Source organism: Tympanuchus pallidicinctus, unplaced genomic scaffold (assembly GCF_026119805.1).
Source record: "Tympanuchus pallidicinctus isolate F22 unplaced genomic scaffold, pur_lepc_1.0 scaffold8, whole genome shotgun sequence".
NCBI classification, from domain to species: domain Eukaryota; kingdom Metazoa; phylum Chordata; class Aves; order Galliformes; family Phasianidae; genus Tympanuchus; species Tympanuchus pallidicinctus.
In genome coordinates, this window is record NW_026294802.1 from 29500356 (window position 1) to 29527150 (window position 26795).

The 26795-nt window shown below is 40.3% G+C and overlaps 2 protein-coding genes across 4 annotated transcripts in view; both read left to right on the forward strand.

The window, feature by feature from the left end:
- The window catches only part of LLPH (LLP homolog, long-term synaptic facilitation factor), a 414220-nt gene that overhangs the window by 112602 nt on the left and 274823 nt on the right, over positions 1–26795 (forward strand). The gene's annotated exons all lie outside the window — the stretch shown is intronic.
- The window catches only part of GRIP1 (glutamate receptor interacting protein 1), a 309325-nt gene that overhangs the window by 68521 nt on the left and 214009 nt on the right, over positions 1–26795 (forward strand). The window lies entirely within an intron of this gene.

The window sequence follows — 26795 nt, forward strand, 5'->3', positions numbered from 1 at the left end:
CATGAGGAAGCTCACAAAAAATGCTGTGCGCAGGGGACTTGTGCCATGCCCCATCTCGGCTGCCAGCCTTCCAGCTGCTCCTCAGGCTGTCAGCCATGCGAGCTCCCAGCACTGATGAGATGCAGCTTGGCAGCCAGGCACTGGTGTTTGCACGGAGTTTGTTGCAGGACGCGCTGATGCTGAGCAGCCCACCAGGCTGCAGCGAGTGCTCGGGGAGTGAGTGAAGAAAAGGGGACAGGAAGAAAATACATGTTATAAAGTGGTTGTGCTTATGTTAACCACAGGTAGAGCAAGGCACCTAATGCGGTTATTATAATGAAGGTAGGACTGTAATTTTAGTTGTAGGCAGTGGTGCTCGTGGATCCATACATGCCATCCTGCCTTTTCTTTAACCCTGGAGACCTCCACTGGGCTCTGATGTCACTTTTGGTAGAAACTTCATCTCTGACTTGTTACTTGTGTTTTCGTTGGTGTCTCATTACCCTCAAAGCCCCTGTGATCCCAGTACTGACTCCCAGCCAAAGCAACAAGCAAAACATTTGAGGCACACCTAGCAAGCCAGTGCCCAAGCCAAGGGAGTGAGCAAACAGCAATAAGCAAAGCAGAGCACATTCAGGGAGCAGCCATGCAGGTATCAGAAAGAAATGAGATGTTAAGCCAGCAGTGGAGAAGTTCTTCCTTCAGTTCTGTTGGTGCTACTTCAACGCATCACTGAATTTTTTCTGTATATTGCAGGAAAATGTGTTTGCAAATGAAATAGCAGAGTATAAAGCTGTTGTGTTCATACCAGAACGAAAGAACGTCACATATTGTGGTAAATTTCAGTTTGATGAGTTGTAACTAAACATTTGGAAGATAGGTATAGCCAGTAATTTAAGTCTCTCAAAATGCAGCACATTCGCACTTCCTCAGTCATTTACATTTAAAAACTAAATTTCTATCCAGAAATCCACTTATATGCTTTTAACTGCAAGCTTCTTGGATCAGTTTGAGCTGAGATTCTTTTTTTCAGTTTGGTTCTGGGGGTCATAATCATTACTTGTGTCTTTGATGAGGTTGGCATTAAGAACTTGTGTGATTGTTGGCTGGTTAGCTATCATCTTTCAACACGATAACAGTGTGACACTGCTCCTATTTTGTTATTAGAGCAGCTTCTTTCATGCCATTAGGTGCACATTTTTTCCCTGATTTCTTGAACATTTTTCCTAGATTTTGTATCTATTTTGCCTAAACTCAAAGGTTTACAGTTTCTAAAAAGATGTGAAGGTGTCTCCCAGAACAGATATTCTTAATGTTTTTTTCAATTCTTTTTCCATAATTCTTTTTGTTTTAACAGGGAGGCCCTTAGATTGAGCTAAGCAAGTACCAGGATATCAGTTACTGGCATTGATTTGGAGTCTGATGAACAGAATCTACCTGGATTGGTGCAGGGTCTCGTGGTCCTTCTTGTTGTATGGCTTTGTGACCTGGTTCTTTTATGGCTAGGCTCATCTCTTGGCTTGACAGTGCTGCACTCTCTTGTGTAGTTTCTTTCTCAGTGCAGTATCAGTCAGATCCATGGCTGTGTTCTTGTCTTGCTCTGCCAACAAAGATGGATGTGAAGCATTTAAACTCCAGCTCTCAATTTGTATGTGGTCATGTTGTGTGGTTGACAGTTGAATTAAACTGAAGGAAGATAACTTGGAGAAGGAAGTGGAGACTGATGAACCTGGGATGGCAGATTTCTCTGTGCAATTGCTGGAGGGGGAAACAGACCAGGAGAATACTTGCCCTGAGGTTAGGCCCAGCAGTGGAGGTGTACTCTTGTAGTCGGTGCAGAAACAGTCAGTAACGGAAGCTATTCCTGCTAAATAAAGTTATTATTTGTAAACATTGCCAAAATCTCTCAGATTTTTTGAAAAAAGAAATTGATATGCAGTATTGATTTCAAATGCTAATAATACATGTTTCTGTAGGATATACTTCCTGCTTTTTTTTTTGTCAGATCTAATTTTTGTTTGATAGTCTTTCACAAACAGATGGACTTTATTGATATTTTTTTCCATATCCAAGCTAACGTTCTGCAGAATGGAACTATGATAGTTGGCTCTGATGTTGCTGCTTCGTATTTGTAATGATAATTCTAGATATATTTTTAAGTGCCAAGACCCATCTAGTAAAAATGATTTTACTAATATGGTCATGGATTTTGCCTAAATGAGATAGTTAGAAGCTTTAGCTCTGCGAGAGAAACTGTAATTAAAATTTGTGCAAAAGTTTTGGTTTTTTATTAGCTTTGGGAAATGAGTTTCTCCAGCAATGATGCAGTCAGTCAAAGAAATCTCTGAAATAGAGCCTTGATTTTGTTTGGAACTGACTTCAGGGCACGTATTCACCTGGTCTGCTCCAATTAAGACAAGTCTATGTTCCTCCACTCACTGCAGAGAAATCTGCCATGCCAGGTTCAACACCTCAGTAGTGTAGGACAGGCAGGGGCTCATGGAAGGCTCTGCGTTTTTCAGACACGTTTAAGGGAGGCTGGTTCCTTCTGTGTTATATCCATCAAATTTTTGTGGGTGGATCCAGAACAGGATTATCAACCAGCAGTGCTGGTTTAGAGTAAAATTCTGCATTTAAAAACTCCTTCTCTTCAAGCAGGAAATGTTTTGAGCTGCTGATAACACCTGAGTTTGTGCATGCTGGCACAAAAGCTGCGCTTCTCAGTTCAGGCATTGGCTGGAGCTTTTCCAGCTCTAAGTTACATGCAAGCCTATTTCATACATGTTCTGGTTGATACACATTTCAATTCTTGGTAACAGCTATTTGACTTCTGGGAACAAACCTTTTGTTTCCATTGCACTACAGTGTATTACACTTTAGCAAGTTAGTTAGACTTAATAGCTTTCTTTGCTGATGGTGTTTCTGCAGTAAACCACGTGCTCCTTTATTCCATTTCTTTTTCTCTCTGCTTGTTTTTGAGGTTGAGAGAGTTAAAACTGACTCTCTTCTGTGGTTACCTGAATCTACAAGTCATGCTCATTCTGTTCTGTGTCCTGCTATGTAAGACACCACTCACGTGCTGGTTGCAAAGCTGTCCATGTAACTCCGCTGCTAATTCACTCTGTGCAAACCAATCTGATCACTTCAAACCTAGGACATCACTTTGTGTTTGTACATTAATTTTCTTAAATTGGGTTATTCCCCAGATCACTTATAATCAAATCTTTTGACTTGATACACGAGCTTGCTGGCTGAGGAGGGTGACTGTGATAGCCTCTGGCTCCGAAATCTGCCGTTTGGCTCATCACATCAGCAGCTTTACTTCAGGCATTTCTTAATAGATCCTTAGCCTGTTAACTCCTCTCCCCAGATTGAAAATACTTCTAATGTAATCCGTTTCCCATTCTTAGCTGTCAAAAAACTTAGAAAGCATGCTTTTTTTTCTTTAATCTCTTCCCTTTTGGGAGGTGTTGTTATGTAACCATCAAGGACAGGATGGATGTGCCCATGTGATAGAATTACAGTTAAAAAAGATGAAAAACAGCAAATAATTCCCGAAAGTTTGAAATAGTCTCAAAAAAGAGGAAAAAGAAAAAATGGCTGTATAACTTTCAAACAAATATTTTTTTCCTGTACTATATCCTTTTCTTCCTGACAAATTCTTTTTGACAGACTTGGCAAGTGAGCAAGCGTCTCCAAGGCAGTCACTGAAGCTGCTTCATGAATTCATGTTACAGTTTCTCTGATATTGTTGCTCTGCTCAGATGGTATTTTTAGCTTTATTCACACCTTGCTTTCACATTTTTGTGAGTAATATTTTGTTATCAAGTCTAAACCAAGATGCGGGTTTTTCCCATCCTCACTGTTGTCGTATTTTCCTTCAAGAAATACTTGTGGGGAGGAGGCTTCCTAGAAGGGAAGTTTCTGATTTCAGAAATAGTTAGATAACTGTCTTATTCCCAAACTTGGATCCTTACGATTTTTTTTTATTTTTTTTAAATTAGAGTACTCTTTCTTTGTTCAGTCTGGAGAAGAGGAGGCTCAGGGGAGACCTTAATGCTCTCTACAACTGCCTGAAAGGAAGGTATAGTGAAGTGGGGGTTGGCATCTTCTCCCAGGTAACAGTGATAGGAAGAGAAGTAGAGGCCTTAAGTTGTGCCAGGGGAGGTTCAGGATATTAGGAAAAAATTTCTTCTCTATGACAGTAGTGAGGCATTGGCACAGGCTGCCGAGGGAGGTGGAGTCACCATTCCTGTTCAAGAACGGTGAGGATGTGGCACTGAGGGGCATGGTCAGTGGGCATGGTGGTGATGGTTGGACTAAATGTTGTTAGAGATCTTATCCAACCTTAATGATTCTGTGCTTTAACTATTTCAAATTGCTAGTAATAAAAATAGTATAAATTATTACATATTTACTTGCTTGATATTTATTTCAACTCTTTCTTTTTCTTTTTTTTTTTGGTTACAGTGTTTCTCACAGAATGTGGGTTTGGGTTGAAAGTGGGAAGAGTTAAGGTCTTTGCCTGACCTGTGCACAGTTTTGTCTTTAGCGTAGGAATATAGAAGGGAACATATTCTGATCTAGGAAGGTATTCAGCAAAGCTAAAAGCACAGCAAAAATATTTGTGCAAGGTGAAATTTAGGAAAAAAAAAAATATTTTCTACCCATTGCTAGAAGGTATGGTACTTTTTTTCCTGTAAACAGTGCTGTTTCATGCATGTGAGTTTCCCAGCACCTCTTCCTCTGACATCCTCTGAAAATTCCTTTGACTGATTACAGTACTGACAAAGTAACAGCTCACAAAGCATTGTCACCCTCTTCCTGAGATAGCACAGAATAGCTGTGTTCTCATGGGGTGTGTTAGGACAGAAATGCAAAGATGTAGGAGATGGTTAAGTGATACAGATCCCAGCTTTCAGATTCACTTTGAGTGTTGGCCATTTACGTCCTTGTAAAAACCAAATTGTGTTAAGAAAAATAATTCTGAGTATTTGTTCTCAGGAATGGGCTGAGTCTGAAAGTTAAGCACTCGTATAGCTTTCTGAGCAATAAATTGCTGATTGCATCCAGAAGTGTCAAATACCTGAAAATTGTTGCTGAATAGCCCTTCTCCACCAAGGAAGCACAGACAGTTTTAGCAGCAGTTGCTTTGTTTACTGGTAAAATTCCAGACCTTGCCCTGTTTGCTTCTGGTGGTCCTATGCACTCCTCTTAGTTCTGTTTTTGCACATGTGAACTCCCTGCTGTTACCTGAAGTTGTTCTTACAGAGCAAGAGCCAGGGAAGAAAAGAAAATGAACCTACTTCAAAGTCCGTGCTGAAAAAGGCTTGAGAGATCTGAACTGGAACTTCAGAAAGAGACAGTTCTACTTGAGAAGATTTGATAATGGAGAATTTCAGGTCCTTTTTGGAAAGAACAGGATGAATTACATGTGTCAGCTGCAGTGGCAACACAGAGGAAAAATAAGACAAAATTAGTATAGTGGGTTTGGATGCTCCTTCCAATATGAGTTCAGTCTGATAACAGTGAAAGTCTTCTCAAGTGGCAGATGGCTACATTACAGCCACAGCTGCGTTGCCACCTCAGAATTTTTATGAGAGGCCCCCTGCCTGTAGCGTGGGTGTTGCACTCTCACACAACAGTCATTTTTAACCTAGGTCTGATCCCCGACCTGGTTTGAGTTGTCGTGTCCTGGCTCAGTGAAGGGAATGGTGTTGCAGTGGTGGGACAGGAGCGGAGCAGCAGGGAGCTGATTCAGCAGCAGTTAGGAGCTGCTGCTCTGCACCCAGGCAAAATGAGGTGCTTGGCAGCATCTCCTGATTCCTGTGGAGCTTTTAGCAGTGTATTGACCCTTTAACTTGAGAAACAAAAGTGCAGCTGCACTCTTCTCAGTTTTGGAAGTTTGCTAACCCGTACACTAAAGGTATCAGAAAACTTTGAGTTGGAGATGCAGTTTTCTTGGGCTCAAGCCAGCTGTAATTACTCTTTCAGAAACAATATTCTCTTCTAATGAGTACAATTTTTGCTGTATCTGGAGTATTTTCCCAGAAGTTAAAATCTGTCTGCATAAACTTAACGAGCTCACAAGAAAACTAAACTTTGTGCTTCTTGACTATGAACTTCCTTGAGAAAAAAAAAAAAAAGAAGAAAAAGTAATACCTCTATTTTATTATCTTGGCCCATGACATCAGAGGTGGATATTGGTGATATGGCAGGAGGGATTGTGACAGATGGCAGCAGGGGGGCGGTCTGAGATGAAATGGTATCTAACATGGTGACAGGGAGCAAAGTGTGTCACTGAATTCCTCTGTGCAGAAAAAATGGCACCCATTGACATTCACTGACACTTGCTGAGTGTCTGTGAGGTGCGAGCACAGAGAAGTGGCGATGGTGTATTTCAGCAGCGGTGAAAGAAAGGCCACGTTCTGGATGCTTGTGCACAGCTGTTGCACCACAAATAAAGAATGTTGTGATCAGCACATCTGTGCCAATCAGTGTATTACAACCAGGGAACTGTGTGTGGAGCTGAATTTCAGCTTCAGTGCGTTGGAAATGATGATGACGGTGTTGGAATATTGCAAAGTTTAGTGCCTGTTGGGTCTCATGAATGCTCACACAGGAAAAGAATATCATATGCAAGAGTGTCAGAACCTGTTGAACCCAAAAGAAGCTGAAGATGAAAGTTTTCTGGGTCGCACAGTTACTGGTGGTGAGATGTGGTGTCACCACTATGAACCAGAGTCAAAACAGCCGTCCATGGAGTGGTGATGTGAGTTCCCCATTTAAGAAAAAGTTCAAGACACAGCACTCAGTGATTAATGTTATGGACGCTGTGTTTTGGAATAAGAAGGGAGCGATCCTTCTGGATTTCCCAGAATCCAGACAAACGTACCAGGATTAGGGAGAGATGTGGTTAAGAGTTGTGGAAAGCAGCTATCGCCTCTCCAGAGGCAGTGGAGAGCAGAGAGAGCAGCCTAACAGGAAGGAGGGGAGGGGGGAAATGGCAGTAAAGAAGTGAGCTGGGAAGAAACTGCAAATGCTAAAAGAAACTCCTAGAATGCCATTTACTGTAGTAGAACCTTCTGCTTCAGGTTCAGCAGGAGATGTTCAGCAGCTCTTCTCTGTTCCTAACTTGTTTCTGCTGGCATGTTTAAGCCTCTGGGGTGGGGGCAGCAGTATGCCATGCCTCCACTGAAAATGCTATGGCCAATTACAAGAGTAAAACTGAGTTTGGAAGTGTAGATTGATTGCTGGAGAGTAAGGAGAAGGTAAGGATGGCTGAGAAAGCCTGGAGAATTGAAAGGATAAAAGAGAAGAGATGTCATCTATAGTCAAGCAAAAGACAAGTGAGATGAACAACACAGGGAAGCTGAAATTGATTTCATATATGAAATTTGAACAAAAATATTGGAATGTTGAATTGAAAGACAGCTGGAGACAATAACAATTCAGGTGATTTTTGCTAAACATCTTCCAGCACATCTTCCAACACATGCATTTACTGTTCTTATTGGAGTGTGTCTGTAACTAGTAGGGCTAACTTTCAGTACTTTATCTTTCCAGTTTCTTGTGTGTCTTTTAAGTTTCTCACCTTTTGAATGTACCGTGTGAGTAGGCATTTATTTTGATGTTACTGGGAGCCTTTTATTATTTTTCTTGCAAATAATTTGATATTTTCCAGGTTGATTTAAAAGATACTATTCAATGATTTTGAAGTTGCGAGTGTTTGAAGTCACTATAAAAGCACTGCAGATTTAAAAACTGATGGATCAACGTTCTTATGTCTGAGAAAGGAGAACAACAAACCCTCTGATCTCTTTCATACCTCTGCAATGCAGTGCTAGCCACAAAGTACCTTTGTCTGATGACACTTCTGGTTTTACACTTAGAATTGTCTATTTAACAGTCTAGGCAGTTTCTCAGAATTTTCTATGTGTAAGTGTTCCACCAAGTCTCAGTGTTGTTAATTTAATCTCACTACCGTGTTTATACCTCTCCTTGTTTAGTAGGATGTTTAGCCAAGACACAAGAACTCAAAGATTAACAAAGATATGTAAGTCAAGTGTGTTAAATGCTGTGTTCAGGGGTGATATTAGCTTAATCCCTTTTCTAATTGAATGTATTAGAATTCTTCTCTTGCAAATGTCTTAAATATTGTATCCTATACAAACAGCTTCCACCATTTTTTTTTTTCCCAGTGACAATTATCTTGAGTTTCATGTTTGCTGAGGAAAATATATAAAATTAAGTAAGCAATTTGTATCATCCATCTGCCAGGTCCTGGAAAGTGAACAGCACTGTATAAAAGTCTCACAGAATGGCCTGGGTTGGAAGAAACCTCAAGGATCATGGATCTCCAATCCCCCCGCCTCAGGCAGGGCAACCAACCTCCACATTTTATGGTAGACCAGGCTCATCCAACCTCATTTTGCTTTTTGTCAGATGTACAAATGTATTAGTTAAAAAACAAACAAACAACCACCAGCAACAAAGAACAGTAGTTATGTGATAAGCATCTCTATTCACGTGACAGGGCAGTCTGGCTGTCCGCCTGTTGTGTCAGTAACTAAATGTCATGATCAAAACACAAACATTACAAAAAATTCGCAACCTTCTTTTCTGTTTGCAGGCAAGATACAGTGTGAAGTATAAATATAAATAAGTATAAATAGCCCTGAACTTAGCACCTGCAAACAAGCAGGTTTCCCTCGTAAATTTAAGCAGAAATTCCTTTTAGGTAACCATTCATAACCATTCATGCTAGAAAGAGCCTCTGATAGATGTCTTGGCACTTCGTGCCATTTATAATGTTTAAAATAATTTAGGTGGGTTTTTTTGTTGGTTTTTTTTTTCCTGTGAACTTGTGAGTGTTGTGTTGTTCTCTGTACCATTAGTTTAACATATTTGTAACATACGTATTTAGGAGCAGGTGAGCTGAACGAGGGAAGACTGCTGTATTGGTTTTCAAAAGTAAGACTTCTGCAGTGATTGTAGAAAAAGCAATAATCAATATAATGTATGTTATAACAAATGCTATACATGTGTTATGTTACACGACATAATCAACGTATCTTTTTAAATCTTAAGCTTTTAAAGTCTTGATTTCTGTTTCAATCAAAGGTCTCTGTGTGCATGTCCTTAGACACACATATATGAGTTTTGTAAACATGTACATTAGCTTAATCTTAAATTGTAGCAGAATTGTTATTTTCTTTCAAGATATATATGTATACTTCCAAGCTAAAGAACATAGCAGCTTATGCCTTTATTCTGTGAAGGTAATATGCACGTATGTATTCAATATATATTTTAGTGATGCAGTTTATATCACCAAAAGAGAATAGAATAGCCATAAAAAGGAGATGCACTTGTAATAGATGTTTATGTGCAGGTTGAGATCTGAGGCTTCTCAAAAAATGAGCATTCTGTTTCTTATTTTCCACATATACGTAACTCAGATTTTCTTCCTCTCTATGACATGATGTGCATCTGCAGAACTTTCATCATAGTTTGAGAATTGCTTTGGAGCAATCAATATAAATTGAGCTGTAGAGTTGAAAGACTTCTACATGCTTAGCTGAATGAAGGAGAATAGTGACTTTTAAAATAACTGATGAGAGAACTGTGTTTAAATAAAAAGGCACCGCTGGCCAGTATTTCACATGATAGTCATGTATTTTTCTTGCACAAAACGTGACAAAAACTACAGACCTTGATCATGAAGGCAGTATTTATCCCTTTAAGCTGACAAAATCAGTCACATAGGGTAATTGGTATTACTGTGGTCTTTCATGCAACTAATGGATTAATGTAAGCAGTGCCAAGCTCTTTCTTTTTTCTTTTTCGTGTCACGTTTACCAACAGCATATGTAGAGCTTGAGGACAAAGCATTATGCATGTCTTCACCTTAAAGAGAATCAGAATTGGTCCAAAGTTTATTGAGGCCCTTTTATTTTTCTTCTGAGAAATTGAAACAATCTCCAGATAGGAGAGAGGATGCTACAGAACTTTCTGACTTGAGCAAACCTTCCCTTCCTTTATAAGAAGCTATCAGTGTAATGTTTTTTGCATGCATCAGTGGCCATTAGACTCTGTGAGATACAGTACTTAGAGCTGTGTGATTAAAATTCCTCTGTGAAATTAGAAAGTATATAGCAGACCAGCTGGACAGCTTTTTGTTCTCACCTGGAATCTTTTAGTACTATCCACGGATAAATTCCCTATGTGCTGTAGCCAAATTTTGTTTGTCTTTTGTGCTGCTAAGGCCTTGAAAGTTAAAAAGGGATTTTATAATTGCTCGCAAGTGTTGGGTGCTGTGCATTCCTCTGTCACTGTACATTATAAGGCTGGTATTCAACAGAGGTTCCAACTCAGCTGTCAGCAGAGCACCTGGGAGCCTCTCTGGGAAGTCTGTAGAGCATAAGGAGGTATTTGAAAATGTTATTTTATATGCAGACTGTGGTTACTTTCTCCACTGTTTTTGCTTGATTTTTCATGCAGTCAGGTACTTAAATACATCTCTTGAGTTTGGATATTAAATATCTGAGCATGTAATGATTGTAATCTCTTAACTAAAATAAACTGTTCATGCAGAAAAGAAGAAAATACGTTTTCTGTCTGAAGACTTTGCAGTACTTTTGAGTCTTTAGAAGTGCAGAAAAAAAGCTGGAATGAGCCTCTGGAGATGGTATAGTCCATCTCCTAGCCCAAGGCACTGCCTTTGTCATTCCTTACAGACCATGTATCACAGAAGGTTATAGAATAATTTTGGCAGCAGGAACTTCTGGAGGTCACCTGGTCCGGCCCACTTTGCAGGGCAGAGTCAGGTCAGGCTGCTGAGGGACATGTTCAGCTGAATTTTGATTAACAGCTAGAATGGTAAGATTTCTCTGAGCAACTGCTCTAATGTTTAATCACCATTACTATGAGTTTTGTCCCCCTTCCATCTAAATGGAATAGTTGGAATTTCCCTTTGTTCAACCCCATTTGTTGCACTGTGGAGTGGTGTAGGTGATGTTATCCTCCAGGGCGTGCAGGTCCAGTTCTGCAGAGCTCTTTTCCTTTCTGCTGTGCTGTTCAACAGCCCACGCCGTTGAGAGGAATTATCCCATCTCAGGTGCAGAACTTTGCATTTGTTGAATTTCTTGAGGTTTCTGTCATGCTGTCCCACACTTCACTGCCTTTGCACTGCAGAATGTTTTACATTATGTTCCTCCTGAATCTTCCTGGGAGCTCTATTGATAATGTTTTCTGTTTCTTTCTCGGTCTGCAGCAGTTTTGCGTGTTGTTTATTCTGTTGTTACCACAGTCTTTCCTGCTTCCCCCCCCCCCTCCCCCCCCCAAGATTATGTTTCTCAAACCTTTAGCCCAGGCACATTTTTATGTTTTGGAAATGTAGCATCTTAACTGTGGACAAAAACATCCAATTGAGAATTGGGTGAGACCTTGTGGTACAGAGAAAAGCAGAACCAACTCTGTGTCTGTTATAATGTTTAATATATTGGTATGTTTGCCTTGCCTGTCAATATTGGACAGGGGCTATGGGGTTCTGAGTGACTCTGGTCTCCAGTTGCTTTTCATGGTAATGCCTAATTAATCATTTGTTCTTCATGCTCAGTGCATGTAGTTGAATATTTATCCTTATTGGTATCCAGGTTTCTCTCTATTGATTGGCATCCTGTTTTCTTCCAAGATGATTACTTGAGTTTGTTTATTTTATATTCTGATCTGCTCATCCAGAGTGATTGCAGTTGGTTTAAGAATGGTGATGTGTTGTGATAGATACATATTCTGGAATTCCACATAAAGGTTTGGAGGTATGCAACATATAGATAGTAAAGTATTGGATAGCAGCGTATGCAAAAATATCTAAATGAATTGCTTTTCTATCTGAACATTGGATTGCTTGTTGCAAATGTTAGTTTCAGTTTTCTGTTCACCCTGAGATAGCTAGCTTTCTTTACAAATGACATCTGTTACTTGTGAAAATATTTATCACAGTTAACACATGATGTCTGTTGTGTCCTCTTTGTCTACATGATTGCTGACTTTCTACTGATTTGACAGAATTTAATCATGAGAAATCTTGGTTGGCTGTTGTTTTTTTTTTTTTTTTTTCCCAAGGTGTCCTCAAACTGTTTTGTTTCATTGCTTTACTCTAGTTTTTCCTTGAACAGAAGTCTAATGCTAACTGTGTAAAGATTCTCTTCTTCCTCTCCCTCCTTCCCTCGCTCTTTTTCTCTTAACAGTACAGCTGACCTTTTCTAGTTGTCTTTCATCTCCCTGAGTTCTCTAAGATGCCTAATGCCTTTGAGACTGTTACATTTCCACCAGCCAGGCCATAGCTTCTCCACTGCCATAATGGGGAAATCTGCCTTTTGCAGATGTAGTTCAATCCACAACAGTTGCTGAAGTTTTGTCCATATCAGCCACTGCCCTTACATGAGGTTACCATGGCCTTTTTTAATGATCACAAATGATTGGCACTTTAGTTTTAGGTCCAGATTTAAACTAATATAGAAATCTGAGTCTTAGTAGTATAACTGTGGTCTTGGGCAAAATAAATTCTCTTTCTGCTTAATGGAAGTTGATGTGCCCTTTAAGAATAAATGCATGAGTTTGGAAGAAGGCCTGAATGTGGTTTGAATATTGCATTTCTTCACTTGCAGTCAGGTCATTAACATAATCTAAACATTATTCTGTGTAATTTTTTATGCACACATATGCAGATATTAGCATAAACCTGTTTCTAGACAACCCCTGGCTACTCTGTGCTGCCAACTTAATGTTGTTTCAAATGTTGTGACTTCATCTGTTGGAACATTCGCTGCATGCTAACTTGCTGAAAATGCAAAATAAGTAATAATTAAAAAAAAACCCATGGAACTGTTTTGCTTTGGTAATTAATTGACAGTCCATGTTCAAGAGAAACAGAAAGCAGCTGACACAGTAAGGCAGTGGTTAAGCTGCGTGCATCATTTAATGGATTTGAGGTGCTGTGCCCCTTGCCAAGAGTTGCTGTGACCTTGTGCTGCCTTGCCACTGATTGGGCCTGATGTGAAAACCAAAGTCCAGTTGTAGTACTTCAGTGCTGACCTGGTTTCTCCTGGAAGGTTTTTTCACTGTGTATTTTGTGAATGGGTCTGACTTTCAGTTTTCTTCTGTTTTCTTTTCTCCCTCATTTAGAAATAAATATCACTTTAAATGGTAGTCTGCTCCGTAGGTTAGCTTTTCAGTGCACAGACTGTAGGGCTCTGAATGCAAAACGTTTACATAATGAACTGCAAAATATCACTGTTGTAGGACTTCAAATTATTGACAAGTTTTGAAAACTGTAGAAGTGGGGAAAATGAGGAGGGAGTGGTAAGTGCAGTGCAGTTGTTAGGAAAGGTCTGGCTTTATCTGTATTTTCTCTATTGACTTGTAGAATGTCTTTAAATTATATTTTCAAGCTTATCTCCTAAATTTTATACGCTATAAACTTGTGTTTGAACTATAAATTGAGATTCTCATTTACTTTAGTCTCCAGGATCCTTTATTAGAGCAGCTGCTGAGGTATTACTATGCATGCGATACGTCCAGTGATGTAGTTGTTGGCAGTGATGCCTCCACCTTAATACTCAGTATCGTGTTTTCCCTTCAGCCTCTTGGAAGTGGCATCAGAAGGGATTCTGGGAGGATTAGCTGTGCTGGCATCCAGGAGACATCTTATTAAATCTAATTTAAATCCTCATTTGATAAACTTAAATGTAACTCGTAATTTTTTATCTTTCCCTCAAGAGGTTATTAAATACATTGCGTAAAATAAAGGGCATGACTGCTCATAAATCAGTAGTGCATGCATGAATGTAGAACTTGATTTTAGCCCAACTGGCATGTATAGTATTAAAGAATCTAGAACGCTTTTCCTAAAACAGATGGTTAGTCATTTTCCAGAATTAGTGGCTGAAGATTTCCCATTCCTACTTTCTTGATCCAAAGCCAAAGACACTGTGATGGTCTTTGGTTTGGGAATGCATATACACCGGGTTACAGAGCTGTCACTTTAAGCAGAAAATACAGTGCTCTTTTTCTCTCCCAACTCTTGCATGCTTTATTTTTGCCTTACCTGCCAAGTCTCAGCTTTTGGTATCCGTGCTGATGTGTAACAGTTGATGACAGTGAGTCCCTCTAACCCATCCCTCCCTCACGTTGTGCACATGCGTTGCCCTATGGATTGTTATAAAGCATCCCCTGGAGCTTGATCCAACCCAGAACTCCTTGAAAGCCAATGAGAGTTTTTCCCATTTGCCTCGGTCGCTTATAGTGTTTGCAGAAGTCAATTTAAAGGTCAAAGTAACAGCAACAAAAAATTAAAAAATATTTGTATTACTGACCAACGGAGAGTCCGGTCCAAGCATTTTGCAGTTGATCTCTAATATAAAACCAGGGGCAACCTAGATAGATGAAAATCTTGATAGTGGGAATAAAAGGCAGAGAGGGTCAATGCATGTACTCTGACAGCATGGATTGCCTCTATGTGAGAACAGATACAGGACAGAAAGAAAGTGTGAAGCAGAGGCACAGCTTCACGCATGAGCAGCGCAGGCTTCAGTTTAATTGTCTGAAGAGTCTTGAGGGTTCCAGTGCAACTGTATGCATTGTGGGAAGTCATTAACTGGGGTACGAGTTTGTAGGATGGTGCTGGTAGTGCTTTCAGAATGGAGTCTCTTGGGACAAAAATAGTATTTTTAGGAGCAACTAAGTTGTACTTCAAGTGTTTTGTTTTTTTCCTATGTGAAATGCTTATTTTTGTATTTCTTGTTAGTTTGCAGCTGATTTTACAGTTCGTTGGAGATCATAAGCTCTTCTCAGAGTTCTGCAGTTCTAATTCAATTAGTTTCCTCGTTTAGGCCAAAAAGAATTTTTATTTTCTAAAAAAAATGTGATTTGATGTATCTGAAGTGATAGTGAATTATGGTATATAATTATAATACAGAATTTTTAAGATATCTAAATCATTAAAAAGTTAGCAATTGTGTACATTAGGTTATTTGTTTTGCATTGTGACTGGTATGTATGCATGCAGCAGCAGCATCAGAAAATAAAAGCTATCCCTTGAGTAAGCAGGGTTGGACTTTTTTTTTATCTGTACATTACATACACATGAAAAGAAAGGAAAAGAAAGGATGAGCAGAATTTGATGTTTGCGTACTGTTACAACAGTTGGTCATCCCCTTTGCAAAAAGCCATCGATTTCCTCTGGCCTCAGTGAAAGAAAACTTACAGTAGTTCAGTGATTTTATTAGAACCTTCAAAAAATAGTACAAGTTTATTTTTAAGTTTTCTTACTAAAAATAAACCTAGGAGTACTAAGCACAAAGAAAATAATTTTTAACTTCTATATTATCCTTGCATTTATCATTTGAAAACTGAATTTTTCATGGCAGTTCAGATGTGTGGTTGGTTAATGAACTCTGAGTGACTGCTATTGATGGTGCAGGTTGTAAAGTTCTTGTAAAGTGGGTGAGCAGTCATTTCCCCTGAAATTAGAGTAAATGTGACCTAACTCTGCAGTTCTGCAAAATCCATAACAAAGTGACTAGCAAATTAAACAAATTCATCCATCTGTGAAATATTCCAAGGTCAAACTTTCATTGGCTACAAGATTTCTAACTAAAAAGACAGAGGATGACAGTACTTACAGTTTGGTAATGTTTGCTTACTGAGCGTGAAATGAAATTTAACAGTGCGGCATGTCTACATTTGTAAATTTATTGTAGTTGTTTAGACTTCTTAAAAAATGAAATGTCAAGCTATCAGCCTCTGCTTCCGGAATGCTGCTTAGGTCCAATGAATGCGTTTACTTTTCTTCTTTTTCTCTTCCCTTTTATTTTTTGCTGGAACAGGTTGCCCAAGGAGGCTGTGGATGCCCCATCCCTGGAGGCTTTCAAGGCCAGGCTGGATGTGGCTCTGGGCAGCCTGGTCTGCTGGTTGGTGCACATGGCAGAGGGTTGAAACTAGATGATCATTGTGGTCCTTTTCAACCCAGGCCATTCTATGATTTTCCCACTGCAATGTGAAATTATTTCCATTTTGTCTGTGTTTTTCCAACACAACAGAACTTGTAATACTGCTTCAGTAGTTATTTTGGGGCAATACCAGCAAAGATGTGAACATCTCACGTGGCAACAGCTAGTGATCATAGTACACACTACCTCTAGCAGCATGTTCAGCTAAGTGCACAGTGTGTGAGCCCTTAGAAGATTTGTGGATTGAGATGCTGAACTGGAGAAGAACAAAAAGGCATCCATCCATCTCCACTTGGAGCTTCCATTCACTCCACCTAACAGTGCACAGGATAATTTACAGGCAGCTCAGTTCCAGGAGTAGGGACCAGGACAGTAGATCATTCATACCCAAACACCTCTCTTAAGGGGATAAATTGAAACCTGAGGGTTTTGTTTTGTTTTGTTTTTTAAGGAGACAGAAGAATTGCAACTTCCAAAGTAATGCATTAAAGAATCATATGTGTCAGTCTGTATCGTGTGATACTCTCTGCATAAGATGGTATAAAACTTGGGAGAATTTATGAGGATTTCTACACAGATGCTTGCAGTGGTTCTCAGCAAAATTTTAGTGCTTGAGTAAACAAAATGAAAATAAATGATGTTTTACAGGTCATCCTGTAAAATCCTCATCCAGCCTGAATGTTCATGCTTTAGAAGTGCTGTCTGCAGATATATATACTAAGAATCCAAAATCATGAAAATGCTTCTCAGTTGGAATATCTACAATAAATTACAAAACTTTAGGATAGTTGTTTAGATAGCTGTTTCAGTTTGGTATGTTGACTGATATGACGTATTTGATGTGATATAAAATTCCAACTCCCCTTTTTTTTCTTTTTTTTTGAATTCCCAGGTTAGTGTTGGTGAAGGCTGAAATTGGCAGTAGTTTGGTCTCTTATATGGTTGAGATGACTTTTATGATAGAATCATAGAATGGCCTGGGTTGAAAAGGATCTCAAATATCATCCAGTTCCAACCCCCTGCCGTGTGCAGGGTCACCAACCAGCAGACCAGGCTGCCCAGAGCCACATCCAGCCTGGCCTTGAATGCCTCCAGGGATGGGGCATCCACAGCCTCCTTGGGCAACCTGTTCCAGTGCATCACCATCCTCTGAGTGAAATGAGCTCTGCCACTATGTATGTATGTTATAAAATAAGGGAGTTAATTTTTGATCAGTGCATTTATCTTCTTTGTCTTTCATAATTAACCAAGAGTAGAATGCAATGCATTTCTTGATACACAAGTTTTACTCCAGTGTCCAAATGCATTCTATAGAGCTCGAACTCCAGTAGCTAAAGCAGCAGATTGTCAGAATGGTAGCCTGTAGGCCAAGAAAGAAACAAAATATGAGGAAGATCTGAATGGAGAGAACAGGGAATAGGGAATAAGCTGGAAAATGTTTTACACACAGAAATGAAGTGGATGTTTGAGGGGTGACTTCCTGAGAATGATAAGCATTCGTATTTACTAGTGAAGAGGAAGGCCACAAGAGGGAAATGAAATAAATCCTGATGTATGAAGCAACATCAAAGGGATGTTCAAAAAAAGTGTGGGGATTCTTTTTTCTCACTGCCAAGTGAATTCTCAAGTAATTTTTTGTTTGCAAACCATCTGCTTTCAAAGAGAAGAAACCTTAATTACTCTATTACATCTCAAATGTGCGTTAAGGTCAGTGATCTTATAATCTTTTATGTCCTTTACTATTACCCTAAGAACACGGCATGAGCCATCACTTTATATTTAGCCCTGCAATTTTATATGGCAAAGCTGGTGATATAAGACTGAATTATCAGTAGAAAATGTCAAAACTTATGGCAGGAGTGGATGAGTTTCACTCACTGAAGATGTAATGCCTTTTTTCCCTATGTGTTTGCCTCTTAACATTGAATAGGAATACTGGTGCTATGGAGGAGAACTGAGCATACAATTTTGGAGCTCTAATGTTTGCTTTGTAAGCTGTTCAACAGCACCGTAATGATAATTTTTTTTCTGTTTTGTTTTCTTAAATGAAAGAAGGGAAACTCTCAGTTGGAAACAAATTCTAAACTGAACGGTAGAACCTGTTCTGTGCCCTTGGAATGGGGACAGAAGGGAAATCAATGCTCATCCATAATGAGGTGTCAGTAGCTCTCATTTTCCAAACTGCTGTTTGGCACCAGGAGATGAAGCACCACAGTAATGTTCAATGGGCCTTGCTATTGTAGCAGGAGACTTGTGGATGGAAATTGATCCTTCAGTTCTCTGGACATGTAATACTAGGGTCTCATTAATGGGAAGTTACATGTGAAGTTGTCCTTTTGCCTTTCATGTTTCTCTGCAAGTCTTTGTTCTTTTTAGTTGATATGCCTTGCAGTTTCAGAATGGGCAAAGGTGATAGAAATTACTTAAAACTTGGGATTTAGAAAGAAAGAGAATGGTTGGATGCGAATGATATTTAGAGAGAAGGAAAAGGGTTAATGTCTTAACAATTAGGTTCTTCAGCGCCATCATGTTATGTTGGCTTGTGCCTCTAGGGCAGGGGACTCCAGATGGATGGCTTAATTTGCATATATATTTACATATTATTCAGTTGTAAATTCACATGGTCATAATGGAGAATTTTCCTGTAGCTGTTTGTTTGTTTGCTTTTTGACTGTTGAGCAGCATCTTATTCTTGTCTGAACTTACCTGCAGTAAAATCTTTCTATTTATCCACTGCATCCTGACCCTGATAAAACACAGGTGGTCCAGGATACAATTCACTTCTGGGTGCTTTTTTTTCTTTCTTTCTTTTTTTTTTTTTTCTTCCCCAGAGAGTCTTTCTCCTTGCTCCAGTTTTTTTTGCTTGTATCCTTCCTGTCAGATTTCTTTCCATTGCCCATCCTTTATTCCTTCTTACCACTCCTTCCATTTATTAAACAAATAGCAATGGTTTCTTACTGCAATAATTGATTCTGCCATCAAAGAAATGCACAGATCATCACTGGTGGGTGTTTTCAGTAGTGATACCTAACAAGATTTTAATTGCTACCAAATGATGACTGTTACTAAAAAGTATTAAGAAAAGAGGCAGAATATCTATTGTGGTATTGCTGGGGGAGTACAGACATTCCTCTGTGCCAAATAGTCCATATATCTAAGTTTCATATGTTATCTCTGATACAAAAAAAATGTTATCAAACAAGATAGGTAGAGAGGAGGATTTATATCATATGGCCTGTGAAGGTTGTTTCTTTTTAGTGTTGCATTTTGTGCTGGTCTTTTGTGCTTTAAGATGGAATCTTTAAATCCAACCCAAGGATGTAAGGTAGGATAGTATGTGGGAATAGGACCGTGCACTTGCACTCACTGCACAGTGAAGCTGTGGTCCAGCCTCTCAGTCAGATAGGATTCATTTATACCAGGATTTGGGGGATGTTTCACAACCATTTTTTCTTATCTCATAAGGTGAAAGAAATAAAACCTATCAAATTTTGCACAATAAAGAGTCTCTTGCAGAAAGCTTAACATGGAAAGAAATGCCCAGCAAGAGATTCTCTTGTAGCCTACTTTAATTCTCACGTGTCAGATTTGAGTCTTCCACTGTCAGTTGAATCACTGAATTCCATCTACTTCAGCCTTGTTTGGTTCTCCCTTCATAGAGTCGTAGAATGGCTTAGATTTGGAAAGGACCCCAAGAATCATGAAGTTCCAACCCCTCCACCAGATGCAGAGCTGCCAACCTCCACATTTAATGCTAGACCAGGCTGCCCAGGGCCCATCCAACCTGGCCTTGAACACCTCCAGGGATGGGGCACCCACAGCCTCTCTGGGCAGCCTGTGCCAGCACCTCACCACTCTCAAAACAACTTCCTCTTGATATCCAACTTTAATCTTCCCTCCCTCAACTTAAAACCTTGTCCTGCTATTATCTACCTTTGTAAAGAGTTGGTTCCCCTCCTATTTGTAGGCTCCCTTCAGGTATTGATAGGCTGCAATGAGGTCACCCCGCAGCCTCCTCTTCTCCAGGCTGAACAAGCCCAGCTCCCTCAGCCTGTCCTCATAGGGGAGGTGCTCCAGTCCCCTGATCATCTCTGTGGCTCTCCTCTGGACCCTCTCCAACAGCTGTCTTTCTTGTGCTGGGGTCCCCAGACCTGGGCACAGTACTCCAGATGGGGCCTCACAATGGCCTGTGCTTCCTGTAGCCGACATACGCAGCCTAAGAAAATATTTTCTTGCTTTACTGCAAGAACTTTGTTTCACGTACCTGCTAGGTATTTTATTTGAGTGATTTAATTAATGGATTCTTCCTTTCCAATTTCTACATAGATTATGATTGTGGTGAGAACTGCAATATGCACCTTCTTATGACTGGAAAATTAGGAATAGATGATAGTTTTTATTCAGTATGGAGTATTCTTTTTTTCCATATGCATCTCATATTTAGTTTGAGATATACTTTATGCATGAAGCAGACAGAAGCACAGTATGCAAAATCTTGGTAGTGTTCCCCGTAGCCATTTGCTGCGTTTCTTTAGAAAGATGAAAACACCTTTAATTCAGACTTTCTCGGAGAATTATGTTCTAGTTTTAGTATTTTAAAATATCAGTGCTTGAGCCCTTGAGGGGTTTTAAATCTGGTCAGAGTAGTACTCTGCTAAGCTGTTTTTGGGGAGTGACTTTGGTGTGACAAAATGTTAAGCAAACTTTTTTTGTACATAATTTCACCTAGCTATTTGCTTCAGAGTGGTCAAGTTAACATTTGTTTCTATGTGTTTGCGTACTCCAATTAGTCACTCTTCTAAAGCTAAGTGAGCCAGACAGAGGAAGGAAAATACAATGTATGCAAACTGTTACAGCTGAATTGAAGGAAAAAAAAGGAAAGAAAAGCTTCTTTTCCCTGAAGCATGCATTCTGCATGAAATTCAACTTGACAAGTGACCCTTTTAAAACAGCGCTACAAAGATTTCTCAACATTCTCAACATACAAGAGACAGCGTTCTTGTATTAAACCCAGCAGCAGCACCCCCACTCTCTCCAAATGGACGTAGCCTCCTGCTCTGTCCTTTGTGTTCTACTTTATCCTCATTCTCTGCATCATTCGTGGCTTTATGTGCACATTTTTAGGTGAGGGAATGTTTGCAAAAAGCAAAATGATTGGGAATGTTATTATGATAAAACATACGGATGGTGTAACACAATGAAGAGCTCCTCTAAGTGTTGCTGGCAGGTGCAAAGTCTCTTAAAAATTTCTGTGTTAATATGGAGGAAAAAAAAACGAGGGGGAAAAAAGAAAGATTGACAGTTATTTTTCAATTAGGTGACAGAAAAGCTCAACTGCAGCTCTTAAGTCTTACATTCTTGGAAGAAACAATGGCTTATGACTGTAAGTGAGCAGTGGATAAGAAGAATGCGTGCATGTTTCGTGAAACTGACTGAAATGCATTAAAATCAGAGGAAACTGATTATATAATAGATTAAGAAGTATCAGGTCTTAAAAATTGCAGTAGAGGATTAGCAATGTTTTACCACCATCCAGTTCTCATGCAGCAGTGTTCCAGCAGTGGTGCACTGGTTATTATTCTGCTTTTCTTTTCTTCTGTTGTCAAATGAGAGAGACGTGTGTCACTTGGTTTTGCTGATCTCTCCAAGTGTCTTTAGAAAGAGCACGATACTTTTGCTGTGCATGCTTCATACAAGGATTTCAGGCAATGGAAGGGGATCTCAGGTGAGATTGCTGCTCAGCTCTTCCATAGTGTGCTGTATTTGTACGTGGCACTGACTGCACATATGTGGACCTTATGTTCTTACTGCGCTTAATGGATTGTGGACCCGAGGCATTTGATAATTTTTGACTCGATAAGCTCATGTTTTACACCAAGATATTTAGGACAAATTTTGAGTGGAAGATTGCAGCCTTAACATGAGCAATTATAGCGTGTAAACAAACATCTGCTCTTGAGAATCTAGAAGGTCAGGCAAGATGATACAATGAAATAAGTAGTTTATGGAAGTTCCTTTCTCTATTCTTACTGGTTTCTGGAAGCAGCAGCAGGTTGTCCCTCAGTTAAAAGGGATCTGCAGATCTCTTAACTCCCTTTTGAGGTCTGCAGCATCTTTATGGCTAGGGATTTGAGGGAGGAGGGAAATGAATCGTCTTCTATATTCTGCCAACCTCCAAAAACTGGTTGTATTCGCCTTAATTTATGTATTTTGCATGTATAATTCAGTGTTTTTTCTCCAAGAGAGGAATTAAAAGCAGGTGGGTGTCTCCTGCTGCCACTGTGTGCTCCTGGCAGTGGTTGTGTCCCAATGGATGAGTTCCATCATTTTCAGGGAGCTCTCATGGGCTGCCGAGAGATGTAGAGGAAGGTGCAGGAGGACTCCTCCATCTGAGCTAATTTCTTTTAAACGTCAAAACGTGATGGATAATGGAAAATACCTGCTTAAAAGCATTCACATTTGGTTCTGATATAAAAAGGTAGAGGGGGTTGCTTCATACTTGGGCTCTGGTTTGCAAGCCCACTCAAATGGAAATCCTTGTTAAACATTTTCTACTTGCCTTGTCCATGAATACCAAAATGTTCAAAAAAGTGCTGTGGAAAACACTTGTGTCATTTGTGAAATTTTACCTAGATAACTATGTTGCTAATTTTATGCAAGTAAAAAGGTAAATGCAGATATTTTACAAGCTGAGGAACCTAGACTTTGCTGTGGCTACAAAGGCAAATGTACACTTAAATGCTGACATTGTCCATGGCTACAGAAGAGTTTATGCTTCAGTTTAAATATGTGAAAAGGACAATGTCTTAATAGTATATTGGCTTTATTACATCCATGGAGCGTTTTCTAAAAAGTCAGAGATCTGAGATGGACCCAATTTGATAGAGCTTGATAATGTAAATTAAACAAAATAGTAACGAGAATGGCACATACAAATATTAGCTAAATGTTGTCACTTGGCAATATTTTTGTTATGCAAATCACGATGGAAATAGCAAGACTACCCTTGCTTCTTCTAATGAAGCCACCTTGGAAGTGGCAGTAGAGCACATGCTTTGATTGGAACAAATGTATTCATGGAGAAAGGATGGGCCAAAGAGCACGAGACATATTTACATTACAGCTTTCATTGTAGTATTTTAACACCAGAAAACTGAGTTCACAAGGAGCTTCGGATATCAGCTGACACCTCATGCTCTCTGAGCATCATTATCTTACCTGCGTGTCATTAAGGAGTGAAACTCACTGTCATCTCTGACGTTTTGCACTTATAAGATTCTACAGACAACATTTGTTTCATTCTCTGCTTGACCCATGAAATGAGGATGCCTTTCTGGAGCTGTTGTGTGCTTATTATACGTTCATGCTCTTTTATTCATTTTCTGGTAGGTGGTTGTAAGGTTTCCATACAGGAATGAACAGTTCATCAAAAGAATTTGCAAGAGAGTGAGTTCTGATCAATGCAAAGAGCAGTAGTTAGCCATCTTTTTCTTTTTTTTTTTTCTTTTCTTTTTTTTTGGAGCAAACAAAAGCAGTAAACTGTGTTTGTGAAACTGAATTCTCTGCTTATACATCTGAAAGTAGGGCTATGATAAAATATTTACAGGTATGACATGAGGAGTAGCTAATGAATGTCTCCGGTGTTTTCAGCAAAGCAGTGGAGGATGTATGTAATGCATATGAAACATAAGTTTTCAGAAATCTGGGTAGTAAAACACTTAGCATTTTGACTGTATAATACCATTGCACTCAGTGAAGATATTTCTTTCCCTGAATACTTATTTGCCATAAATAACAATTTCAGAGAGGGGGAAATCCTATCAAAAACTCATGCCGTTCTGGGCTTCAAAAGTGAAAAGCTGGCATTGCTTGGCACTGCAGGTTACATTCAGGCGATGGGAAGCAGGTGTGTTAGCTGTGAGACGGGGAGATGGTTTGTGGGTGAGCAGCACTGGGCAGCACTTGTAAGCCTGGGCAGGTGATAGGATAAGGGAGGATGGTTTTAACTAAGGAGAGAAAATTTAAATTAGGTATTAGGAAGAAACTTTTTACACGTAAGTTGGTAAGGTGGTGGCCCGGCTGTGCAGAGGAGCTGTGAATGCCCCATCTCTGGAGGTGTGTTCAAGGCCAGGCTGGATGGGGCCCTGGGCAGCCTGAGCTGGTTGGTGGCAACCAGCCCACGATAAGAGAATTGGAAAAGTATGGGCTTTAAGGTCCTTTCCAATCTAAGCTTTTCTGTAATGAAGCAATGTCCTCAGCAGAAGCTGTGTGTTTGTTGAACAGCCATGGTACCAGGGAATGGCAGATCTACTTGTTGACAGCCAACTGTCTGCATGATTTTGTTTCTCAGCTTTTGTTTAGAGGGCAGTTTAAAAGGCAGGAAGTGTTATGTTTTTCTCCCCTGTGATAGGTAGCTGTGTTGCTTTGAATTGAGTTTATAATTTAACCATAGGAAATAGTGATGGCTGCAAGACGTCTGTCTCAAAGCTGAGTGATTCTGACACCTACAAATAACTTTCTGTCCAGCTGTCAGGGAGAGCGTGGTACAGAAGCAAATACAGGATCAAAACATTCCTATCTCTGCACAGAGAGACTGCTCTCTGCTGTAGGCTAAGTCTTTGTTTGGTCTTCATGTTTCCTGATACTAAATTAATGTTTTTGCTGCTTGGTGGCAGAACCCAGAGGGAGACACAGGATTTGAAGTCTTCAGAATACACAGTATATACAGAGTATACAGTGATGTGCTTTTTAAGGTCCATATAAAAAGTTTTAAATTCTGTTTTATTTTTGGTAATATTCCTGCAACTTTTTTAACTTTGGAAAGTGGAAAGCCATGTGATAAATTCAGGCACGTAATAAAACCCAGTACCTTACAGGAGCTGCACTAAAAATAATTCTGGACCTGGAGGTGTTTATTGGCTGGTGACAGTGGTGGCATTTTCACAGGGAAAAAAACAGGGCTGGTGAGGTCAGAGAGCGTTAGCACAGGCTCCCAAGGGGACCTTGGTAGGAGCCTTCATGGCTTTGCCTGCTTTTCTGGTGAAACATGTATATTTTTGTGACTATATTGTTTTACAATACTTGGTAATTGGAAGATGCCCTAAAGATTCCCAGTGCCTGCCTTCAGTGTGCATTCATTTCAGGACTGTCAGACAGCAGAATCACAGAATGGCCCGGGTTGGAAGGGACCTCAAGGATCACAAATCTCCAACCCCCCTATCACATGCAGGGCCACCAACCTCCCCACTTAATACTAGACCACGCTGCCCAGGGCCCCATCCAACCTGGCATTGAACACCTCCAGGCTTGGGGCATCCACAGCTTCTCTGGGCAGCACCTCATCACCCTCTGAATAAAAAATTTCCTTCTAAAATCTAACCTAAACATCCTCTCTTTTAGGTTAAAGCCATTCCCCATTGTCCTACCACTGTACGACACGTAAAAAATCAGTCTGTCTCCTGTTCGTAAGCTTCCTCAGCTACTTGAAGGTTGTAATGAGATCTCTCCATAGCTTTCTCTTCTTCAGGCTGAACAAGCCCAGTTCCCTCTGCCTTTCTTTGTAGGCTCCAGCCCTCAGACCATCTCTGTGATCCTCCTCTGTACCCTCATCAATAGCTCCATGTCTTTCTAATGCTGGGGGACCAAGAACTGTAACACTGGTTTCATGGGAGGGCTGCTTAACGTCCCCTTGCTCGTAGATGCCAGGCAACAACTTCTGCAAGTACAAGCACAAGTGATGATGGCGTGACTGAGATGACTGATGGATCCAGGCTGGTGCCTCCAGCCAGGAGGTGTATGGCAGGACCGGGGACCTCGTGTGGCTCCGTGGGAGCATCTACCATCTGTGGTAGATGTCAAGGAAATGGGATCTGAGCAGACACTGCTTTTGGTTTTGAATGGGAGAGAAACTTCATTGTGAAATTCCTGCCTTATCTGAGGAAATGCTGAGGAATTGGGTGTGCAGCAGGAGGACAGAGTGAGTGTCTTTCTGCGCTGTTTGCTGGTCTCTTCCTGTGCCCAGCACAGTTTGTGGTACCTTCACATTAAAGTTTTAAAACTCTGCTAGGATTTTAAATGAGCATGGCATGGTGTGTGCGTGGTGTGGCTTCCTTTGTTTGCCTATTGCCATGTAGCGTGGCCAGCTCTATCAGAAACCCATCTGTGAAGCGCATTTTAATGGTTAGATCTAGCAGTGATTAGAATGCACCAATGCCCAGTGGGTATATGTGTCATTTTTTAACAGCTGCCGAGCCTTCTCCCTGCTGCTCCAATTAACACACTGGGCACACGCTTGCCGCTGAGTGGGCTGTGTGTATGGGTTAAACCACTGCTGCTTGTTCTCCCGGTGCGTGCGATGCCAGGAACAGAGCCGTGCGTTTCCTGTCCATAGAACAAAACGAAATCACACAGAGCCCCCAACCCGTGCCTGTGTAAATACGAGGACAGATTTAACTGGCAGAGAGAAACCTGCCTCGCCTGTGGATATGGTTCAGTCCGCCGACTCGCATCTCTCCCCGCCTCCAAGCCCCGCTTCAAATGATGGAGACAGAGGGCAGCGAGCTCCCGGTGCCGGCTCCTCTGCCTGGCAGGCAGCGCACTTCAACTTTGCTCTGTTCAACAACTGCTCGCAACCCTCAGTTCTCCTGTCTTTTCAGTGTTTCTCCCCTTTATCTATTTTTATGTTGAGATATTCCAGTCTGTAGGTTTTATAAAGTCCCCCCCTCACCTTCTTCTTATTTTTTAAAGGAGGGGGAAACAATATGCTTTGCGGTCCTAGCTGAGATCAGGGATTTTAATGGTACC